Source organism: Hippoglossus hippoglossus, chromosome 4 (genome assembly GCF_009819705.1).
Source record: "Hippoglossus hippoglossus isolate fHipHip1 chromosome 4, fHipHip1.pri, whole genome shotgun sequence".
NCBI lineage: Eukaryota > Metazoa > Chordata > Actinopteri > Pleuronectiformes > Pleuronectidae > Hippoglossus > Hippoglossus hippoglossus.
The window spans coordinates 18,560,118-18,579,720 of NC_047154.1; the positions used below are offsets into that span (position 1 = coordinate 18,560,118).

At 43.6% G+C, this 19,603-nt stretch overlaps 1 protein-coding gene across 17 annotated transcripts in view; it reads right to left on the reverse strand.

Annotated features, from left to right (window-relative positions):
- The window catches only part of ptprsa (protein tyrosine phosphatase receptor type Sa), a 227,817-nt gene that overhangs the window by 177,257 nt on the left and 30,957 nt on the right, over positions 1-19,603 (reverse strand). For all 17 annotated transcript variants that reach the window (XM_034583994.1, XM_034583991.1, XM_034583988.1 and 14 more), the window contains exon 2: positions 5,850-5,979. The gene's annotated coding sequence lies outside the window, so the exon portion shown is untranslated. The remainder of the gene's footprint in view (positions 1-5,849; positions 5,980-19,603) is intronic.

The following is a 19,603-nucleotide window of genomic DNA, read 5'->3' on the forward strand; positions in this document are numbered from 1 at the left end:
GTGTGCACATGTGTCTTCTACTGTGTTTATGTTCAGGCACGTGCCTCATTGTATGCAGTGTACTGTATGAGCATTTGAGTGCCTTTAATGCTTTTGGGTAACTTTGCACGTGATACTGTGCGCAGATTGAATCGTGCCTTTCAGTGAGCGTTTGTGTGTGTGTGGTGTGATTGTGTGTGCATGTGCCTTTATGCGCTGTGGAGAGGTGGGTGAGGCCAGCGAGGCCAGGAGTGATGAGTTATGCCAGAGGTGGTTCTTTACCAACCTCTCTGTTGGCTGTGGCCCACTAATGGCCTCCTCGCTGGGTTGGCTGACTGACTTGCTGGCTCTCGGTGGATCTTGTCTTCCTTATTTGGTAGCAGAGGGTGGGGGATGGTGGCGGCAGGGTAGTGGACAGGGGGGTTGGGGGGGGGGGGCAGCGGTGTTCTGTTTACATGGAGGGTCGGGAGGTCAGTCCACCAGAGTGCCACGGAGCAAACACAGATCACTTAAAAGACAGTAAGAGAGTCATCGTTTCACGGCCGCCGACTGGACGGATCGGGCAGATTCACCTTGAAAGAGTGTGTGAGAGAGTGTGTGTGTGTGAGCGTGCATCTGTTTGTGTGAGCAAGAGAAGGGTTGATAACAGTCCATACTTTGGTGAAGCCCTAGAAAAGAAATATAGCGTCTACAGGTAATTTCCACACATGTACACACTCGGTTCTCTCTTTCAGCGCCCTGGACAGTTGAGGAGAGTCAGTAAAAAGCAAATTAAAGGCAACCATCCTTATAGTTTTGCTCTTCTCCGCTTGACTGCCTGCATGCCTACCCGCCTGCCTGAGTTCCCTGGGCAATGTTTATGCTGTGCCCTGCCCAGGATAGAATAGATTCGCCCACACAGCACTGTGCTCTCAACCAGAACCTAAGTAGGTCTGGCAAGCTCGAGCCACAGTCCTATTCACTCTCACTCCTCTGGATTAGGCTCTGCGGCCTGGGGCAACACAGCAATGGCTGCATTAATAGACCCAAGATAGCATCTCTTCACCCCGCCCTGAAAATACATATATTTCAAAGTCTTTTATGTTAGCTCACATCAGCAGGTTGGATATCTTTTTAACCATCCACTTCCCTAAAGGTTCGTGGGATATTTTAGCAAACTGTTGGAGGAACCTGAACCTTGAGGTTGACCAGAGTCCCCCAGGTGGTTTGACATCCGGGTAAAGCTGAGTTCAGACTCAGTGCAACAGGTTGTCAGGACTGATGCTTGACGAGTCCTGAGTTACAAAGAAAGAAAAAAAAGTCTTGTGGGAGCCTGAAAATGTGTCAGTGCGAAGCTTCCCATCAGCACTGTGAGAAAAGCGTAATAGGCAAAACATCTTTTGTTCCCAAATACCATGAAATTAAATGTTTAGGGTTAATTTAATTCATTACTTCATAACTTGAGGTCAATTTAGATTTCTTTAAACACCACACAAAAATAACGGCAGCGTTACTAATTGACTAATGCTAATTCACGGCTGTGTTTTTGTCCTCTCTCCTTATGATGTACAGTACATCAGAGTTTTTACTAGTGCAGTGACGGCACCGCTGTGGGGTGGCGGCAGCTTGCAGGGCACATTATCCAGCCTGTCAGACTCCCAGTGCCATGCTATGGATAACACCTCTCCACGAGAACACATTGCCTCTTAACGCCAGCTGTAAAGATTAGCAGAGCTTTGTTTAATTGTGCTGCTAACATCCTAGGAGCCACTTAGGAACTACTGCTCTCTTTTCCTTAGACATTGTCTTTAAAGCTCAGCCAACAGTTTCTGCAGCCTGTTAACTCGGCTGCGAAGGCCTCCGGGATTTGGCCGAGTCAGAGAAACTTGCCTCTCCCTTCTGCAGAAGCAGGCACCTGATCGGCAACACCACAGGTAAACATTGAATTGAAATATCAAAATAACACATTTCTACACAAGGGGACCAATAACTAAATCCAATTAGGGCAAATGCATAACATAACATAACCATCTACAAAATCCATAAGTGGAGAGATGTTTCCACTTATTTAGGAAGAGGTGGTTTGCACCAAACTAAAGGGACAAATTTACATCCAACTAAACCAATCTCCATCCAGACGAGCATTTAATCTCTGGATTAGGGATAATCTTCATCCATACTAACACACCTGAAAACGCATGCATCCGGTGACCATTCACATACACTGGGGATGTGCATGCTGGTGTAATCAGGATGCAGATTGTCTGCTTTGTAGTTGGAAACTAGACAGATAAGAACCAATCAGGACGTTAATGCAGTTGAGTGCATTATTGCTTCCAAATTTCTCAGACACAGATCCAGAGTTTTCAAATTTCTAAGTTATAGGGGTAAGAAAACTCCAGAGTAGTGTGGACGGCAGATGTAAAAGTATCCCTGACCCATATTCATTACAGCGATGCGTTTAACAGCTAAAACGTAGTTGTGTGGATGTAGCCTTTTCCCCTCTTTGGGTTTATATGTCATTTTTATGAAAAATAAAACTCGCAAAAAAATCACCTCCGCTGGTTCAATGGGGGATGACCTTCTACCAGTGTGACAATGAATCTGTCCTTTCTGGAGGCTTAATGTCGTGGGTTTGGTTTGTAAAACCTGAAGGTGATAAAAGTATTGTCCTGGTTACTAAAATAACAGTCACAAACCTATCACAGTTTTTCAGACGCAGTCTTGCTGCATTAAGGTATTTAGTCATCGGTGACAACACACACCCAAGCACCATCTGTTTACATTCTTAGAAAGTGAGACACATTACTGGTGTATCAAGACTCACACCCCACATTTCATCTGCAGAGAATTAGACTCATCAACATGTGAGGCATGCAAGAATGCAAGGCACCAGTGTTGTGTTAATATGCAGCGCTGGTGCAGTGTCATTACTTGGAAAACTGACATTTTAATGTGCAACGTCTTTATTCCTTTATTTGGTGTCGCTTTTTTATGCATGATGTTTATTTCTTCTTGTTATTACAGAGAATATACTTTTTATGTGCTTTTTAATGTGCAATCTTTTTACATCAAAGATTTTTTTTATTCCACCTCGTTTATATTGTGAGTTGGGTGGTGCATTGTGCAGGTATGAGGCCAGAGCACAAGCATTTTATTGCTTTGAAAGGCATTTTTTTTGTTGGTTGAATTAGATATATTTCATACAGACACAGGCTTTGTGAATTGGTATAGATGCTGCCTGGTATCTACAAAACAAGCCGAGACAAGCTCAAGAGAGCAACCGCTAAAAAGACGATGCTTTATACTGTATGTTTAAGGAATCATTAATATATTAATTAAAAACATATACAGAGAACAGCTTTTACAATGAAACTTTTAAAATATCTCTAAAAATTCCTTTACTGACTAGTAAATGACACAGTTTGGCAATAAAACCAATCAGTGGATCTAATGCGAGCGGTTTGCCCTCTCATAGTTTCCAGCTTGTTGATCTAAAAGCGGGGAGTGGTGGGGGGGGGAAAGGCATGCGAAGCAGGGGGGAAAGGCATGAGAAGCAGGTGGCCCTCAGCGCACGGAGAGGGGGGGGATGTCTGGGCCCGCATCTGCTCTGACACCCATTTGCTCGCACTCATCCACAGTTTCTGCGTGTCGGCCGCTCTGCCAGCAGCACTAATAATCAAGTGATGATATGGAAATGAGAAGTGGGTGTGCATGTGTGTGTGTGTGTGTGTGTGTGTGTGTGTGTGTGTGTGTGTGTGTGTGTGTGTGTGTGTGTGTGTGTGTGTGTGTGTGTGTGTGTGTGTGTGTGTGTGATGGCCAGTGGAGTCAACTAGAAATACTTCAGCTCAGAATCAAACCATCCACTGGACTAGAGCTCTACACAGACGAGGGCACTACACAAGAGAGTTCAATTATCCTTATGCACTAACATCTGGATGGATGATATCTTTTTCAGTGGATGAGTCATGTACGTGGTCAATCAAAGATGGTGGGATTGCATTCCAAGAAGAATAAAAAGTATAAAAAAGTGTTTTGCTTATTGTTAATTATCTGTAAACAATTATTGTAAAATACTGTAAAAAATTCCCAAATTATATAAAAAATTGTTTGCTTTATTCGATGTTTGATAATAAAGCTTTGTAAACGTTTTCTTGTGTTTCTCCACTGCATCTCATTTTGGATTTTGGTGATAAGTCAGACGACGCTTTGATTCTTGGTCTGATCATATTGAAATGAGCACCAGATGGATATTTTAATGAGTCTCGCTATATTGTTGTTTTTAATGCTTCAGGTCTTTTTTTTTTTTACCTCTCTGCCCATCTCTTTGTGCCTGTTTGCCAAACGTTCTCTCCCACTGTCCACGACATTCCTGGGGGAGACTATACTCCACCAGAATCAAGTCAAATAAATAAATAAATAACTTATAAAATTAGAATTAAAATCAGGAGTTGATTTCAATTAAGAAAAAAGCCTGGGATGTTATTTTACAAGGTTTCTAATCTCAAGATGTCAAACGCTGCAAGCAGCACAAAAAATAATTAGTTAATCCATTTCAAAGAGAGTGCATGTGGAAACCTTTTTTAATTAATTCCGCACTTAGAGGTATATGCACCAGAGTGGAGCAGCGAATATGAATGGACTTCAGGCGACTTGAGTACATTGCAATTCGGAGCTGTGATAGTCTCCAGATCTGAAAACCAGCGGTGCGGTTTGTTGAATGAAAGAAGTACAGAGGTGGAGGAGGAGCCTGTCACTGGCAGCCTGCTGTATCAGGTGGATGACAGCTCTCTCTCTCTCTCTCTCAGCCTCAGCTCAGCTCAGCTGTCAATATGGATGAATGGGCTTTGCACCGGGAGCATGGAAATACATAAGTGGAAGCTGACAGTTTGCTGCGTCAAATCTGGACTCTAACTATCACTTTTCAACCTATACACACTGTTCTGTGGACATTTTTATCCAAAGTTATCTGTCTGAGTGCACACAACACCACGAGAGTTTGAAGCAGAGACTGACTCAGGGTTGCACTTCGTATTTCCCTGTGTGAGCATCTATCAGTGACAGCAAAATGTATTCATTTGACAAATCGGACTGTCAACTTAGAGCAGACACAGATTTATTTTAGTCAATGTTGTAACTACTGTTATTTTACTGATGTTCTCAGCTACACACAGCATCTAGTGCACTTCTGTTTACACGCTGATGTTCAGAAAACACATCTCTTTCCTCAAACTGTCCATTGCTGCAGCTCCTCCTTTCAGCCTCTGTCAGAAACTGATAAAGCCCAGTGTGCTCAGATCAGCCAGCTCATCCACTCTGTTGTAAATGGTCAAACACTTGCAGAGCATGTAGGTATGTCAGCTTCCATAGCTGCTTTATTTAAAATAATACTTCCAGGGCATTGCGAGGTCATGTGACATCATAATGTGCAGGAAGTTTCAGTGTTATCCGACTTGTGAGGCATTTCAGGGGCAGTGTTTTCTGTGGGGAGGCGCAACTCCCTTTACCACAGACTTTGGACAACTTATCTTTGCAGACATTTTACATTCACAATAAACCTATAAGACACTAAAGGAAGGAAAGAGTGAAAGGGCCTCATGTGTCTCCTTAACGATGACTTTGCCTGCAGCAGATTTGAATGAGAGCTACAAAATACAGGTAAAATATAGAGGAATACAGACAAGTATTAAATGAAATGTGCAGTGGTGCGAAACATGACGTGGAAATATAGGTGGGAAAATATCCTATTCACACCGGATTAGGAGAGCAGGAATTTCTGCCCCACAATATAAAATCAGTCGTTTCTCAGGGCGTGGGACTCGTTCTGTAGAAACAAAATTCACTCTCCTAAAATGGCGGTGCACTGTGCAAAAACTGAGGGGCCCACTTACCACTGGGTTGTTTTCAAAACCTCTTTAGCTTCATATCTTCAGCTGCTCCAGCGGCTGCTTCTGCCTCTTCTTCTTCTTCTTCTTCTTCTTCTTCTTCTTCTTCTTCTTCTTGTTACTCGCTCACTTGCACCTTTAAAGTAGATAGAGAAAGGGGGAGAGGGAGAAAAAGAGGGAGAATGAAAGAGAAACATTAATGAAAGGGACTACGAAATGAACTGCCTCCTCAAGTGGTAGGAGGGGGAATTCGACAAACGCCGAGATGAGTTCCTCTTCCTCTCTATCTCTCTCGCTGCTGCTCTCTCTCTCTCCTTGCCCTTTGTGACCACGGGACGACAGTTCTCAGGCAAAGTGGAGGCTTGCTGCTGATTGCCTGAGAGCAGTGGAGTGCGAATCTGCATGAAATCCCTCCTGGCTTTTTTGATCATTTTCTCCTTCACATCTCTAATGAGCCCGGTCTGAATCTGTGGGTGCGAGTGTGTATGTTTGTGTGTGTGAGTGCACGAGTGTGGTCAATGGAAGTCCGTCCATGTGCCGTACGCACAGATCCATAAATGTATGGTTTCTATAGGAATTAGCGGATATAGAGGGGGTGTATCCATATTAACGTGTGTGTGCTAATAATGTGTTTGTTTGCAAGGGTGTGTACTCCAATGTAATTCTCTGTGTTTCTACATGCACCTGTACGTGTGCTTGTGTGAGTTTCTATGCATCTGGAGGCCCATGTCTGCCGCACCGCAGGCTCACTCGATACTCAGTCAATATTCTCAGTCTGCAGCTGTGGGCGGCCGTGAGTCCACCCGAAGGAGCTTCCACTGAGCGGCTGAGGAGAGCTATCTCCAGTGAAAGATCAGAGGAGCTCATCATTACCCTGCGTCCACAGTCTCCTTCCAGATAACGATATGAATATCACTGCTGGAATTGGATGATAGAGGCGTGATCGATTAGTATGGGCCGTGAGGCTCCTATAGGATTGATCCCCCAGCACGTACTACACCGGCTTGTCGTGTAAGTGTTGTCAAAATTACTTTTTTAGTTTATGTTGAGAGTTGAAAACCGATTATTTATACAAGTGCTGCATACCAACATCGTATTAGTATGCAAATAGAGTGCAAGTAATGACAACGCATAATTCATAATAATAATAATTCAATGCCCATGATGTGATATCATTATCCACAGGGCTCACGATATGTTTTCATGCATTTTATTCTTGCATTATGCTAACTGCTGCGACTGTCAAGTGCTCTGTTTCTTAGGCAATTTAAATGTGGACATACACAGTACATCCTCTGGGTGTGTGCGGCTGAAATGGAAATTCCACTTGCACATTAAATTAAACAATATTTACTGCATAAATAAAGTATATATATTTAAATGAATGAATAAATGACCTCTCTCACAAGATGATGCAGATAATCCCAACTTTCCCTCCCGTCTTTTTACGCTTTAATCAACATTTACTTCCTCCCCATCTTCATGAACTGGGCGCTGCTTGTAGACGGTCTCCCAGCATCCTCTATGGGCATTATTACCTCAATGGCCCACGGTCAACATGATCCTTTATTCTGACAGGCTGCTGGGGTCAGCCTGGCCCTCACTGACCAATCAGTGTCAACTAACAACCCGTTTGCTGAAGGATCCCCAAGCACACCGACTACAGCACAGGGGAGAGGACAAAGTGGGAGTGGGTGTGTGTGTGTGTGTGTGTGTGTGTGTGTGTGTGTGTGTGTGTGTGTGTGTGTGTGTGTGTGTGCAACATGTTATGGAGCGCATGGGGGCAAATGCACTACCTAGGAGGCTAAATGAAAGTATGTGTTTGTGAGGGTATGTATGTTAGTATAAAAGAGAGTGTGTAACATATTTATATTGGGCTGGCTTGAAAACAAGTAGCAATGGTTTGGTGAGTTAGAGGACGAAAATGTCTGAGTAAATGTATGTGCCGTTTTTTTACGAGCATGCATGCGAGGGAGGAAAAAAGTGAGGGCCAATTCTGCCATACTCCCTCCTCCCACACGCCTGGCTGCCAAGACGAGCGCGGGGGAATTTGTTTAATGTACAGCATTTATTCACTGCACACACGCTGTTGCACTACCGCTTCCTCCGTCGCATGAGACACTCCCTTAGCTGGGCGAGTCGCCATTAATCAGCCAGAATGAAGGGGTTAGCCGAACAGCTCCGAAGCTAAAACTGATCCTCAATCAACATCTTAGATAGTTGAAATCCAGCCCCAGCCTTCTTGGAGATAGCATGCAGGTGAGAGTGCGATACCCAAACTGCCTCAGCGTTTCTCTTTCCCGTGGAAGGTGGGTTGATACTGTTCGTCCACTCATGTGGAAAGCAGCTCCGGTTTATTTTTCTCATGACCCTGCAACATATTGGCATTGGGCTTAGTCACCGTGCTGAGACAGATGGCCGAGCATCATGGTGCATGGCAAATTGGGAAATGAAAACATGCATGCACAGAAATGGGTACATGTATTTTCTCTCCAGCAACATGACCACACTCGGTTCTTTCAGAATAGGAGCACGGGGAAGTGAGCGCCCAGCACATACATGAACAATTAAAAGCAGCAAAAAAAAAAAATGGTCTGCATCTTGAAAAGTAACGAGAAAAGCAGCGAATATCGAACTCTGATGATGAAAAGTCACAACACAGCTCCTACTTTGATGTAACCAAAATTAGGAGATCCTTTATTCTCTTTGGAAGAAGAATGTTACCATGGCAGCACCCGATGTCTCCCTGTCCTTACCTTAACCTCACCCACCCACCCACCTCCTCACTTTCCATTGTTCTCCAGGTGTTGGCACTGATAGGCCCCGAATCAATTAAAAAACAGATATTCAACAAAAGAAGACGGAGGGAAGATAATGAGAGAAAAAGAGAGGAAGAAAAAATTGAGGGGGAGAAGCACATGAGAAGGTGTGAGCAGAAGGGAAGGGAGAAATGTTGAGTTGAATTAATCAATACGATGGGATGTGTTTGGGGGGAAACAAGAGGAGAAACAAGAGAAGAAGGGGAGGGCGAGTTCAGAGTGAGGGGAGGAGTATTTCCCACAGAATTCATTCAGTCTACGGGGGTAACGGGGGTGGACGTTCACGCTCACTCATCATGCAACAGATTCCAAGTGACAGGTACACATCCGGCATCCATCTCATTTCTTCCTCCTTAAAAAATAACGTTTGCCAATCCAAACTGCGGTTGCTGCAAATCTCCCGATTTGCCAATCCAAACTTTGATGCAATGTGCCGCAGTCACATTGCATCAAACTGCTCAACTGAAACGCATCCATTTGATATAAAACACGGGCCAAGTCTATCATCAGATCATCATCAAGTTACTCATAAAAGCGCTTCTCGTCTCATATTTAATCGCACATAACAAAAAAACGAATTGATATTGCACTGGTTCTTCTCCTGGCACACCACGAGGCATTCCTCTCTCTTTCAGGGAATTTAAGATTCCTGACCTCTACAGTGCAAAGAGAGGTGGCATTTGTTAGTCTATGAATTAACCCTCAACCCCTTAACAGTGTCCTTGAACAAGTCTCTACCTGACCATCCACAGCAAAGTGCCCCGGTTAAATGCCCCAAAAAAATGTAAAAGAGGAGAATCGACCTCATGGAAATTACTGTTTCAATTCAAAACCATTTAGAAAAGGCACAGAGGTACCAGTCAAGGTCATTTTGGGCTCTGATAGAGAAAAAATTATACATCCATTGGATAATAACCTCCTTTAGTCATTCAAATATATTCCAATCTACTTCAAGCAGCTTTCTGACCCACAAAATACTGCAACTGACCAAATGTCTACAACTCTTGCTTGTACTCTTACTCAGTTTTGTACTTTGTAATGTCTGCCACACAGGGGATGTATCCAACCAATGAGTCCAATGCAGTTAATGTGAGCTGCACTGTCCCTCACACGCATAGTTATTGCTTGTTTTTCCACAATTACCAACATGTACACTGTACAGCCCATGTGACAAACCCCTATATCATTTCAAAATATTTGTCCAATCTCATCCACACTCGAATAGGTTAGCCATTTGCGCTCGTCTTCTAGCACAACAATGCAGCACGGATCGGCTTATTGAATTTGAACTGGGTGTGAAGTATGCTGACATGGTACTACTGCTCAATAGACATGGTTATATAATCAGAGAAAGTAAACTGAAACAAATCCTTGGATCAAGACGTCTGTCCAGAAGAACGCAGAACGGTGATCTGCAGGATGCTGTCCAGTCCATTTGGAGCCAGTTACTGTTCTGCACGAATACAGATCCATGCCCACTTGTTCACCTACAATGAAATGACGATGATGGGAACGGGAAAGTATTGCAAGATAACGCAAAGGTTTTGCGAGGTAACTCAAAAACAAAACTACTTGTGAGGGAACACAAAAGTAAAACTCAAAGAAAATCTCTGTGACCTTTCAGGGACTGATATGACCTCTTCACAGACATATCAGCCAATATATTAGTTTCAGAAGTTTTTCTACTCCTTTATTTTGGTATCACACTCATAAATCCATATCGATGAGACTATTACTAACAAGTGACAAGTCTATGCAATAACCAGTCTGATGTAAACCTGAACACACGTTATTTGTTAGAACTTGAGTTGAGAGTGAGGTCATGCAAGAACGTTTGTCTTTTTTTGCATGTGTGGATCTGAAAAGTGTGTGTGTGTGTGTGTGTGTGTGTGTGTGCGTGCTTGTTCTGTTGTGAGTGTGTGTGTGTGTGTGTGTATCGGCCTGCTGTGTGTGATGACTGATATTCAATTAGACCACCTGCCACCTCTACACGTCCCGGCATTCCAGTGCTTAGTAAATCAGCGCGCCTGACAGCACACAGGTCGATATTAATATTAACGCATCCATAAATAATGTTATTGTAGGCCCTGGTGTTAATGGTTCATGATATGATGGGCATGATAAAGTGGAGCGCTTGTTCCATTGTGAAGGTGCGGGGATTTAACAAGGAGAGAGAGAGAGCGACCGACAGACTAAATCCCCTTCGATGTCCTTCGATAGGGACACTGGTGACATTGGGTTGGAAAGGCGCCGAGGTGGTCACAGCTGTGTTCCCCCGGCCTGGGGGGGTGGGGAGGCTGTGATTGTGTATTACGTGTGCGTGTGTGTGTGTATCTGGTGGATTGGTAAGGGGTTAGAGTGGGAGGCTGTTGCGACTGGACACAGAGGATTAATTATTATAAATCATCTCCCAGGCCACATGTTTATGGCTGCTACGCAAACTGTTGTCTGACTATCCGATTTCCATCTCGAGCACTGCAGTGTGTTAGAGGTCCGGGCTTTTGCAGAAGAATGTCATCACTGTTTTGTGACAATGGCCCATTTTTCATTCTGACAGCAAACATATCACTCTTGCGTCTTTATGCGGTTGCTGCAAATCTCCCGATTAGGCATTGGCTGGGAAGAGATGGCCGTCATCAAACTGAGACGACTGGCTGTTGGAAAAATCAGCTTGTTAACTTGACCCCCTGGCCCGAACTGTACGGCATCAGTCATTCCATTAAGGGAGGCTGAGGCTTCAGTGCCAGTGTGAAACAGCAAAATCCTGAGGAACGTCGCAAAATGACGTCCTAAGTTTATTTTTCACTTACTCAGAGATGAGATCTGCGGATGATGCATGCTTTGTCTGCACTTCCCTGCTGCATATCCTCATATACACCTATTAATAACTTCTCGGCGCACACAACCCTCTACCTGGTGGCCTCGGTTCACATGTGAAGTTCAAGGGAGGCTCGCGAGCTGTTGCCAAGGGAGTGAGGAGTCTCATTCGTATGCTCTTCCACACTGACAAAATTTCAATCATGCAAATTCCAACTGGTGACAAGTCACAAGCTTCACTGAGCTCTCTTAGCTGTGGCATAATGTCGGCCCTGAGCGCACTCTCAAATTCAAGCCTTGAGGGGTGAAACATTATCAACAAAGAGTACAAAAACAGCATGCAGCTCAATCATCAAATAATCATAACATTCTAATTCCTATTTCCCGTGTCTAAACGCCTTCTTTATACAACGTTGAGTTTTTTTTTCTTCCAAACCGAGTAACAAACATGTTTTGTTATTCCCTTGCAGGCGACAGCTCACAAATAAATGAATGAATAAATCACTGCATGGAAATATTAATCAGCTCTGGTGCTCATCTGTGAGGGAGGAGGTGGCTGATGCGCTGCGTTGTGATTGGTGGGGGAGAGGAGAAGATGGGTGTCTATACAGAGACACTGACACACACACACACAAACACAAAAACAAACACACACACAATGAGTCATGAAATGCACTGTTACAGTTATCTACCATTGAGAAGAATTCTGGGAAAGATTTCAAAACTGATTTTGTGTCATGATGTCACCTCCCCTTACTGCAGATACAGCCATGTACGCACACATATACACGGACACACGGACACACACACACACACACACACACACACACACACACACACACACACACACACACACACACACACACACACACACACCCACAATCACAACCTTCACCAGCCCCGGACCGGGGTTTTGCAAAGCCCGGATCATCCCCGCTAATCCACACTCATTAAGGATGAACTGCATGATAGCGTGCCACCACCACCAGCAGCCTCCACAGCCACCTAACCCCGTTTACCCCACTTTCTCACGCACGCACACTCGCCCAACCACTGTAGATAAGTGGCAGCTTTGACAGTGGCTTTAATAAATTACTGCAGAATGTTGCGGTACATGTTTGTTGCCGATGCTCGAGTAAACAGAACACCTGCCACACCTGTCGACGCTAATCAGGCCCGGGTTAATTAAGAGAGATTAATTAACGGCGACAACGCTTTTTACTTCACACCGGCGAGGGTGACGTGTTTTTGACAAAGGGGACTCGAGCACTCTTCAGAGGAGTGCGTCTTTAAACCGGAGAGTAATTCAAGATGAGACAAGCTGTGGGGTGACAAAGCCGGCGAACCACTTTACTCGGGTAAAATGCAAAAGGACTCAGAGTTTTAGCAAAACTTCAAATCAATTATTCAAAGGCTTCCATTGTTTCCGCAGGATGGGAGAGAAGCAGTTTCTGCACTCAACAGTTTTTTACCCGAGGATTGGAACATAAATAGATGTTCATCCTCCACATAGCTGAGAAGGTCACTGCTGAGTGGAGTCTACCTACAAGCCCCTTGGGCTGAACAAAAAAATGCCACATGGATACTTCCCTTCCAGCCCTCTGCCTCCAAACCAGCTCTCCCTCGGTGGGGTTCTTAAATAAATTACAGATATGCTATCCTCCCAAGATGTGATCTCTGTTCTCCAGCGCAAATTAAAGATTTAAGCCCATTTAGGTTGGTGCCCCGTGTAACTTGAAGCAGTGTGGTTGCAAGGGGCAATATCCAACCAGAGTTGTGTCACAGCAGTACTTAGAAGTGATGCTTGTTGCTCTGGGCCCTGTATCCGGGAGAGGAGGCAGGGTGGCCTTGATGCTGGAGAGAATATCGTGTAGCTCAAAAAGGTAGAAGGCTTGATCTCACATCACAACGCTGTTTCCACCCACAGCTCTGTGTCATGTTTAAGTGTCAAGACAGCAAACTCTTGACTTAATCACTCTGTGGGCATCACTCCATGTCACACGGAGCTAAAAGCCTCAAATGTAAAATGTGCAACTTCAAAGACTCTACTTCGAGGATGATTGAACTACTTGTCAGCTTTATTTTTCAACCAGCCTGCCTCCCTGCTCTTCAAAGTCCCACACACACTCGTAAAGTTCAAACAGTCAACTTAGTCACATGGAAATGAGACACTCTGTTGGAACCTGGCTTCTACAAATATATGAGATTGTTTTTATCAATCGAAACGAGAAAGTTCAGCTGTTCAGCTCAACAGACTTTAGTCAAAGGGGTTGGATTTGGATGTGAACTGATTGACTCCTGATAACCAATGATTAGATGTCAAAAGATCAAATTCACAGCCGCATGTTTGATTGTTAAGCTCTGGTCAGAAACTAGAACTAAATAGTGCACATACCTCAGCCAAGGCCAACAGTCCCCTTGACCAACCTGCACCAAATGACACACACTCATTGATAGCAGTCCCCTAAATATGTGGGAATAATAATTTAATGGATTCTTCCCATCGCTCCACCACGTTTCCTGGAAATCTATTCAGTAGTTTTTGCATAATCCTGTTGACAAACGAACTAACTAACCACCCAACAGGGACAAAAGCATAACCTCCTTGGTGGCGGTAATGATTGGGAGTAAGTCCAAATAAATACATGATATGAATCACTAAAAATCAATTAACAAACAAATTAATTTATCCATAGACAGATAAAGCAAGCATGTCAATGGGGAACAGGATTACCAGCAATCTCTAATGCTTGACTATTAAATATAAATAGCCTATTAAATCCACCAGAGGAACTGGTACCTGGGAGACTTGTGCATCAGCAAAGCACATCCTATTCATTTAGTGTTTCAGAGACGGGCAAAGACCAAAAAGGCTAATTAGACGGGAACTCTGCAAAAAACAGTATCCAGTAGAAAAGGACACACTGTGCGAAGTATATTTCCTACAATGATTACTAAATAGGGGGCTAAATAAATCAGTTTGTGAGTTTGTACGAGAATGCGTGGGGTGGTGGAGCGGAGAGCCATTTAATAGACCCAACCTCACTATGAACCCAGAGCATGCGTTTTGTCATTTGACCTTCATTAACATCTTCTATTCATTGCTCCAACTCTGGTGATAAATCAGGAAATGGCTCCTATTGTATCTTCCCATGGTGTGGAGCAAAGCATTCTCCGTTACCTGACTTTCATTAGCTTTTGTCTCTTTAAACAATAAACGTTCTCGATCGAACATAGTAAGCATTTGTCTTGGGGAGACTTTACAAACAGAAATGAAACAGAAATTAAATCAAGAGGCAATGCAGCCAAGATCCATAGAGAGGAAACACAATGCTTATGTGTAAAGTCTACTCTAAACACTTTCACATCAGGTGATGTGTGTGATAAAGAGAACTAACCTCAGTGTATAGATCATTACAGAATGATCCAAAGAATGCCTGAAGGAGAATAAAAAGGGGGAAACAGACTTTATAGCTCTCTTTTGGTACCGGAGACTTTGGTTTCCCTCCACTGAAGCGCTGCTGGATTAACCTAATCAGAAGATTAATCAGACTTGAAACACTAGAGGCTGCGCCGGTGGCCTCTTTATGCGACTTGGCCGGGCAGCAGAATTAGGATAGAGAGCAGGGGGACGGCATTCCCACAACCTCTCCCTCTCTAGAGCTCTACGCTTGCCAGAAGGCCTCAGATGCGGGGGGGGGGGGTCAGAGCTCCCAGTTTACCCCGACTGCCTCTGTGGAACCGGGTCCCTCGTACGAATGAGCTTGTGGGTTTAGTATTTGAGGTCGACTGCTGGGGTATCAATGCGAGGCGAGGGTATGACTGAGTGTGGAGCGAAATAATTAAGTTCCTCTTGGAAAAACTGTGGCACACGAAAAAGACTGTTTACCTGTTTTAGGAATCTGTTTTCGAATTTTCACCTTCCCCATTTTGAGTCATCTCCATTCTCAGTGCACAAGTTCACCAATGAGGTAGCATTTTTGTTAGGTAACTAGTTATAACAGTGTCATTATAGTGGCAATTTACTCTTCACAATCCATGTTAATTTACACACATCAAGCAGTGTCAAATTGATGTGCAGAACCCCGTGGATACCTGCCCACAGTGCACGCTAACTCTTAAGGGACACCACTCAGCTGTGATCGCTGCCTCTTCAACACAACAGACATCAGAGTATCAGCCACTATTTAGTGCAATCCTCCTTCCTTGCGGGGATTTAAAGACTCGATGAGCCGATTGCCCTCGAAACCGGCGGAAATTAGCTCTTGCTGTGCCATGTTTGCCTGACCCTGTAATAAAGGATCAAATCTGAGAGACGGCCAGGCGCTTTATTTCTTTTTTAAGCCGTGGACCACATGTTGACGAACAGCGCTTGAAAAATTTGGCAGACAGAAAAAAAAAAGGTAGAATATATAAATAAATAAGTCAAATTATTTATCGGTCTCCATCTGTCTGCCTTTAACTGTGCTGCGGCTAATCCCACCTCCGAGGCTAAAGCGAACAAAAAAAAAAAGACTGTAGCACATGAGAAAAAACAACAGAAACCTGCAGCGTGAACAGGGAGGGCACCATTGATCCCGGCTCTCTGGTAGCCAGGTCATCGATTGCAGGATACAGCTGTGATACTTGGCACACCTTGCTGACTCCAAACACAACCTTGAATCTGCAGCCAACAGTGAGCATTTGTCTCCCTCCTTTTGCCAGTTAACCAGAAGATGCAGAGGGGAGGAGGAGGAGGAGAAGGAGGAGGAGGAGGCGGAGGAGGAGGAGAAGGAGGGATCGTTGCACTGTCCTCTCATAATTGTGTGGGGACACCATTTTTCAACCACAGCTTTGCTTCCCCATCCCCAGGAGGCACTTTCCTCAAACAGTAATCATTATGTTATGGAAGCAGCTGGCGGACCAGGGTTGAAAATGCAACTGGAGCCAGCGAGCGTAGACATACACTCCTTGGGGTGCAAAAGACACACACACACAAATGGAAGAGCAGTGGCCGGGACCGGGAATATGAAGTTAAAAAAAGAAAGTGGAAGTGAACAAAGGTCTCATTTTTGATCTTTTGTATTCCCTGGAGTTTTTTTATCGATCCTGGAATCTCATCAAGGCATCTTTCGGAAGGTTAAGTAAAACACAGACATCAAAGATCAGTTTGTTTTTCTTTGCTTCCCTCCTCCACATGTGCCTCTCTTGCACACACTGTTCTATTTAAAGATTCGTATCTCCCAACATTCAATACGAATACACTTAAAAGAGAATTCGCAAAAGGGAGAAAACCACTTTAAACAAGTAGCGGCAGGACGCAGCTAATAGCCGTCTGATCAGCGCGTGTTTCATCTGCACCACATTATCTCCAAATTCAATATTGGCTCTTCAAACGCTCTAAAAAAGGTTTATTTTTTTCGTGCCTAAACTGAACTGCTGTCCTCTTATTTACGCATTCCAGGCCACACTGAGTTGGTATTCCACCCCTGCTGCCGGTGCCCCCTCTGTGTCCCCTGCAAAAACAGTCAATATATAGAGAGCTGATGCATAGACATTGAGGTCGGGTGAAAAATTACAGTTTAACTGTACGTTAGAGGCTTGTCTGTCAATGCACAGACACTCTTGTTATTGACTCTGACAAATTCCAGGATCGTTCTGATAAGGGCTTGACAAACGAGCCCCACTCTTCCTTCTCCAACCACCAATGCATCTCCCTATGACTCCCTGTCGCCCACCTCCATTTGATCCTATTATGTGATATGATATCACACCCTGGCAGAGTACGACCAGGAAGTGCTGGGGAGAACAGAAAGGCCTTGTGGTCATATGGAAACTGAAACTCCTTAATTCTGGCAAGGAGCGGAGAGATTTAATATCTCCAGGTCAAATCAAAGGGGATTAGATGTAATCCAGCTGTCACATTATGAAGTCCTATGCATTACTTCTATTGTTGAGCTTGGCAGTGAGTCTGCAGGGACTCTGCTGGACGCACTTTTACAAAAGAGCCCTTTGCGGCAAGAGATATGAGCAGTCACATATCGAATCAATCTGAGGGTCGACTCAATGAATCACTAAAACTTTCGAATTCAGTCGTGAAAACCACAGCGACCCAAAACTTGGTCAATCGTTAACAAGTTTTTTAGCTCTAATTTAGCCCTGCAAAATATAATGGAACTTTTGGATAGATGGTTAAGCTGTACTTACATTTGCATTTAGTTGGTTTAGCTAAAGTTGTTAAGCCATTGGTAAGTAACTTTACCATTAAGCCGGTACATTGAATGTAATTAGAACTGCTATGCCCAGTTAAAGAACAGGACAAGCTGGTCTCCTTGAGCAACAGGGACTGAGGAAGTTCTTCAGAGTGTTGACCTTATGTTCATAACACCAATTTACCAACCAATACACAAAGAAATAGATGATCGCATACCAGTAAATCTCAACAGCTAAACCAAGAAACCCTGTCATTAGCTAGATCATTTTTTTCCTGACCAAAACCTCAATCTGACCATTATTATTCATTTTATACATTTAGAAAATGTATTTCTGACATAGGCATTCAGGCAAATTTGTCTAAAAAAATCATTTTTGGGAGTTTACTGGAAAATGTTGCCTTCTGGGATAAAAATGTAAAAAAAACCTTCCCCTGACTGTGAGATAAAGCTCAGTGCCAAGACAAATCCAGTTCTTAATCCAACTGTGGGATGGCGATTCCCCATTTCTCCATGTGTTCATCTGAACAGAATTAGTTAGCACCTGTCGGAGGCTGCTGGATTTTCACAGGAGTGTTCCACTGTCGTGAGGCCTCAGCAGTGACCTTTCACAGGCACAGATGTACATTGAATCAGTACAATGCAGCACTGCCATTGCCACTGTAGAAAGGCTATCATCACATTGTGTTGTCAGGAAACTAAAAGTATGACTTCCATACAATCTGTTCCTAAATATCTTAATATCAATAGCCTCCTGGAATGCTGACTAGTCAATGTGCTCAAGTTGTGATTAGACTAATAATCCTGGGTTTGACCTTCACCATGAATTTTAATGTTTATTATTGTCATGCTTCATTCAATGTCTGTTGTTAAGTGATTGCTTGATTATCTTTGCACACATTTAAAAGTGTTTTGGACAAAAATGTTGTACATTCACAACATCAATAACCCAATTATTGGAAATAATAAGATCAAGGTCATCATGTTATTAAAGCTTTTATATAGTATGCAGTAATCTGATGTCACTTATCCTTTAGTTTATTTGATTTCTATTTATATGACTTTTTATTTGCAACTAAATATCACTAATTAAAAAGGGTATTTCATAAGATTCAGTTCACCTCCTTGGCAGAGGTCAGAGCTCTGCTGAGCACAGTTTCATGTGACAGGAAAACCTCACAGACAAAGTTGTGCATGCCACGTCTGACTTGTCCGAATTGTTTTGAAATAGATGGGATGAATAGTCTTTACCGACAGACAGAATGAAATAACTTGCACTATAAGATGTACATTATACAATTAGTCAGTCATAGCGATGGTGCAACACTTCCTTTAGTACAATGCTGTATATCTGTTTAACATCTTAAACCATGACCTTGTCAGCAGTGGCACTCGTGCAATAACGTTGCTCACTTAAAGTGAAAGTTAGTCTGGTCTAAACAGCAGCAGTGTTTACATCAATTACCTGGACAGAGGCAGCCTGCCTCAGGTTCATAGTGAAATCAAAATACTTTTACACTTCTCAGTGTTTCCCATACATTGATTTATTTGTGGCAGCCCTCCACAATATCAACACTGAGCGCCGCATATTGATTTTCTACTTTTTTTCCTACTATTTCAAATGGATAAAATCTTATTTCATTGTAGAGCTGTGCACAGTGCATTGATTCGCTCTGCCCCTCCTTTCTCCTCTCCCTCACTCTTTCTCTCTCTCTCTCCCACCAACACATTGACACGGACCCGTCTGCAGTAGTTGGATTTGTCCACCAGGAGCAACAGAAGGAATCCTACCACCCTCGTCTGTCTCTTGCCTCCTCTCCGTCCACTGGGCTGATTTGCCAATGACAATACACAATCAACCAAATCGGTGAGGGTTGTTTTGACCCAGCATTGGTTCATTGATTGATATGTCACAAATCATCAATCTGCTGCT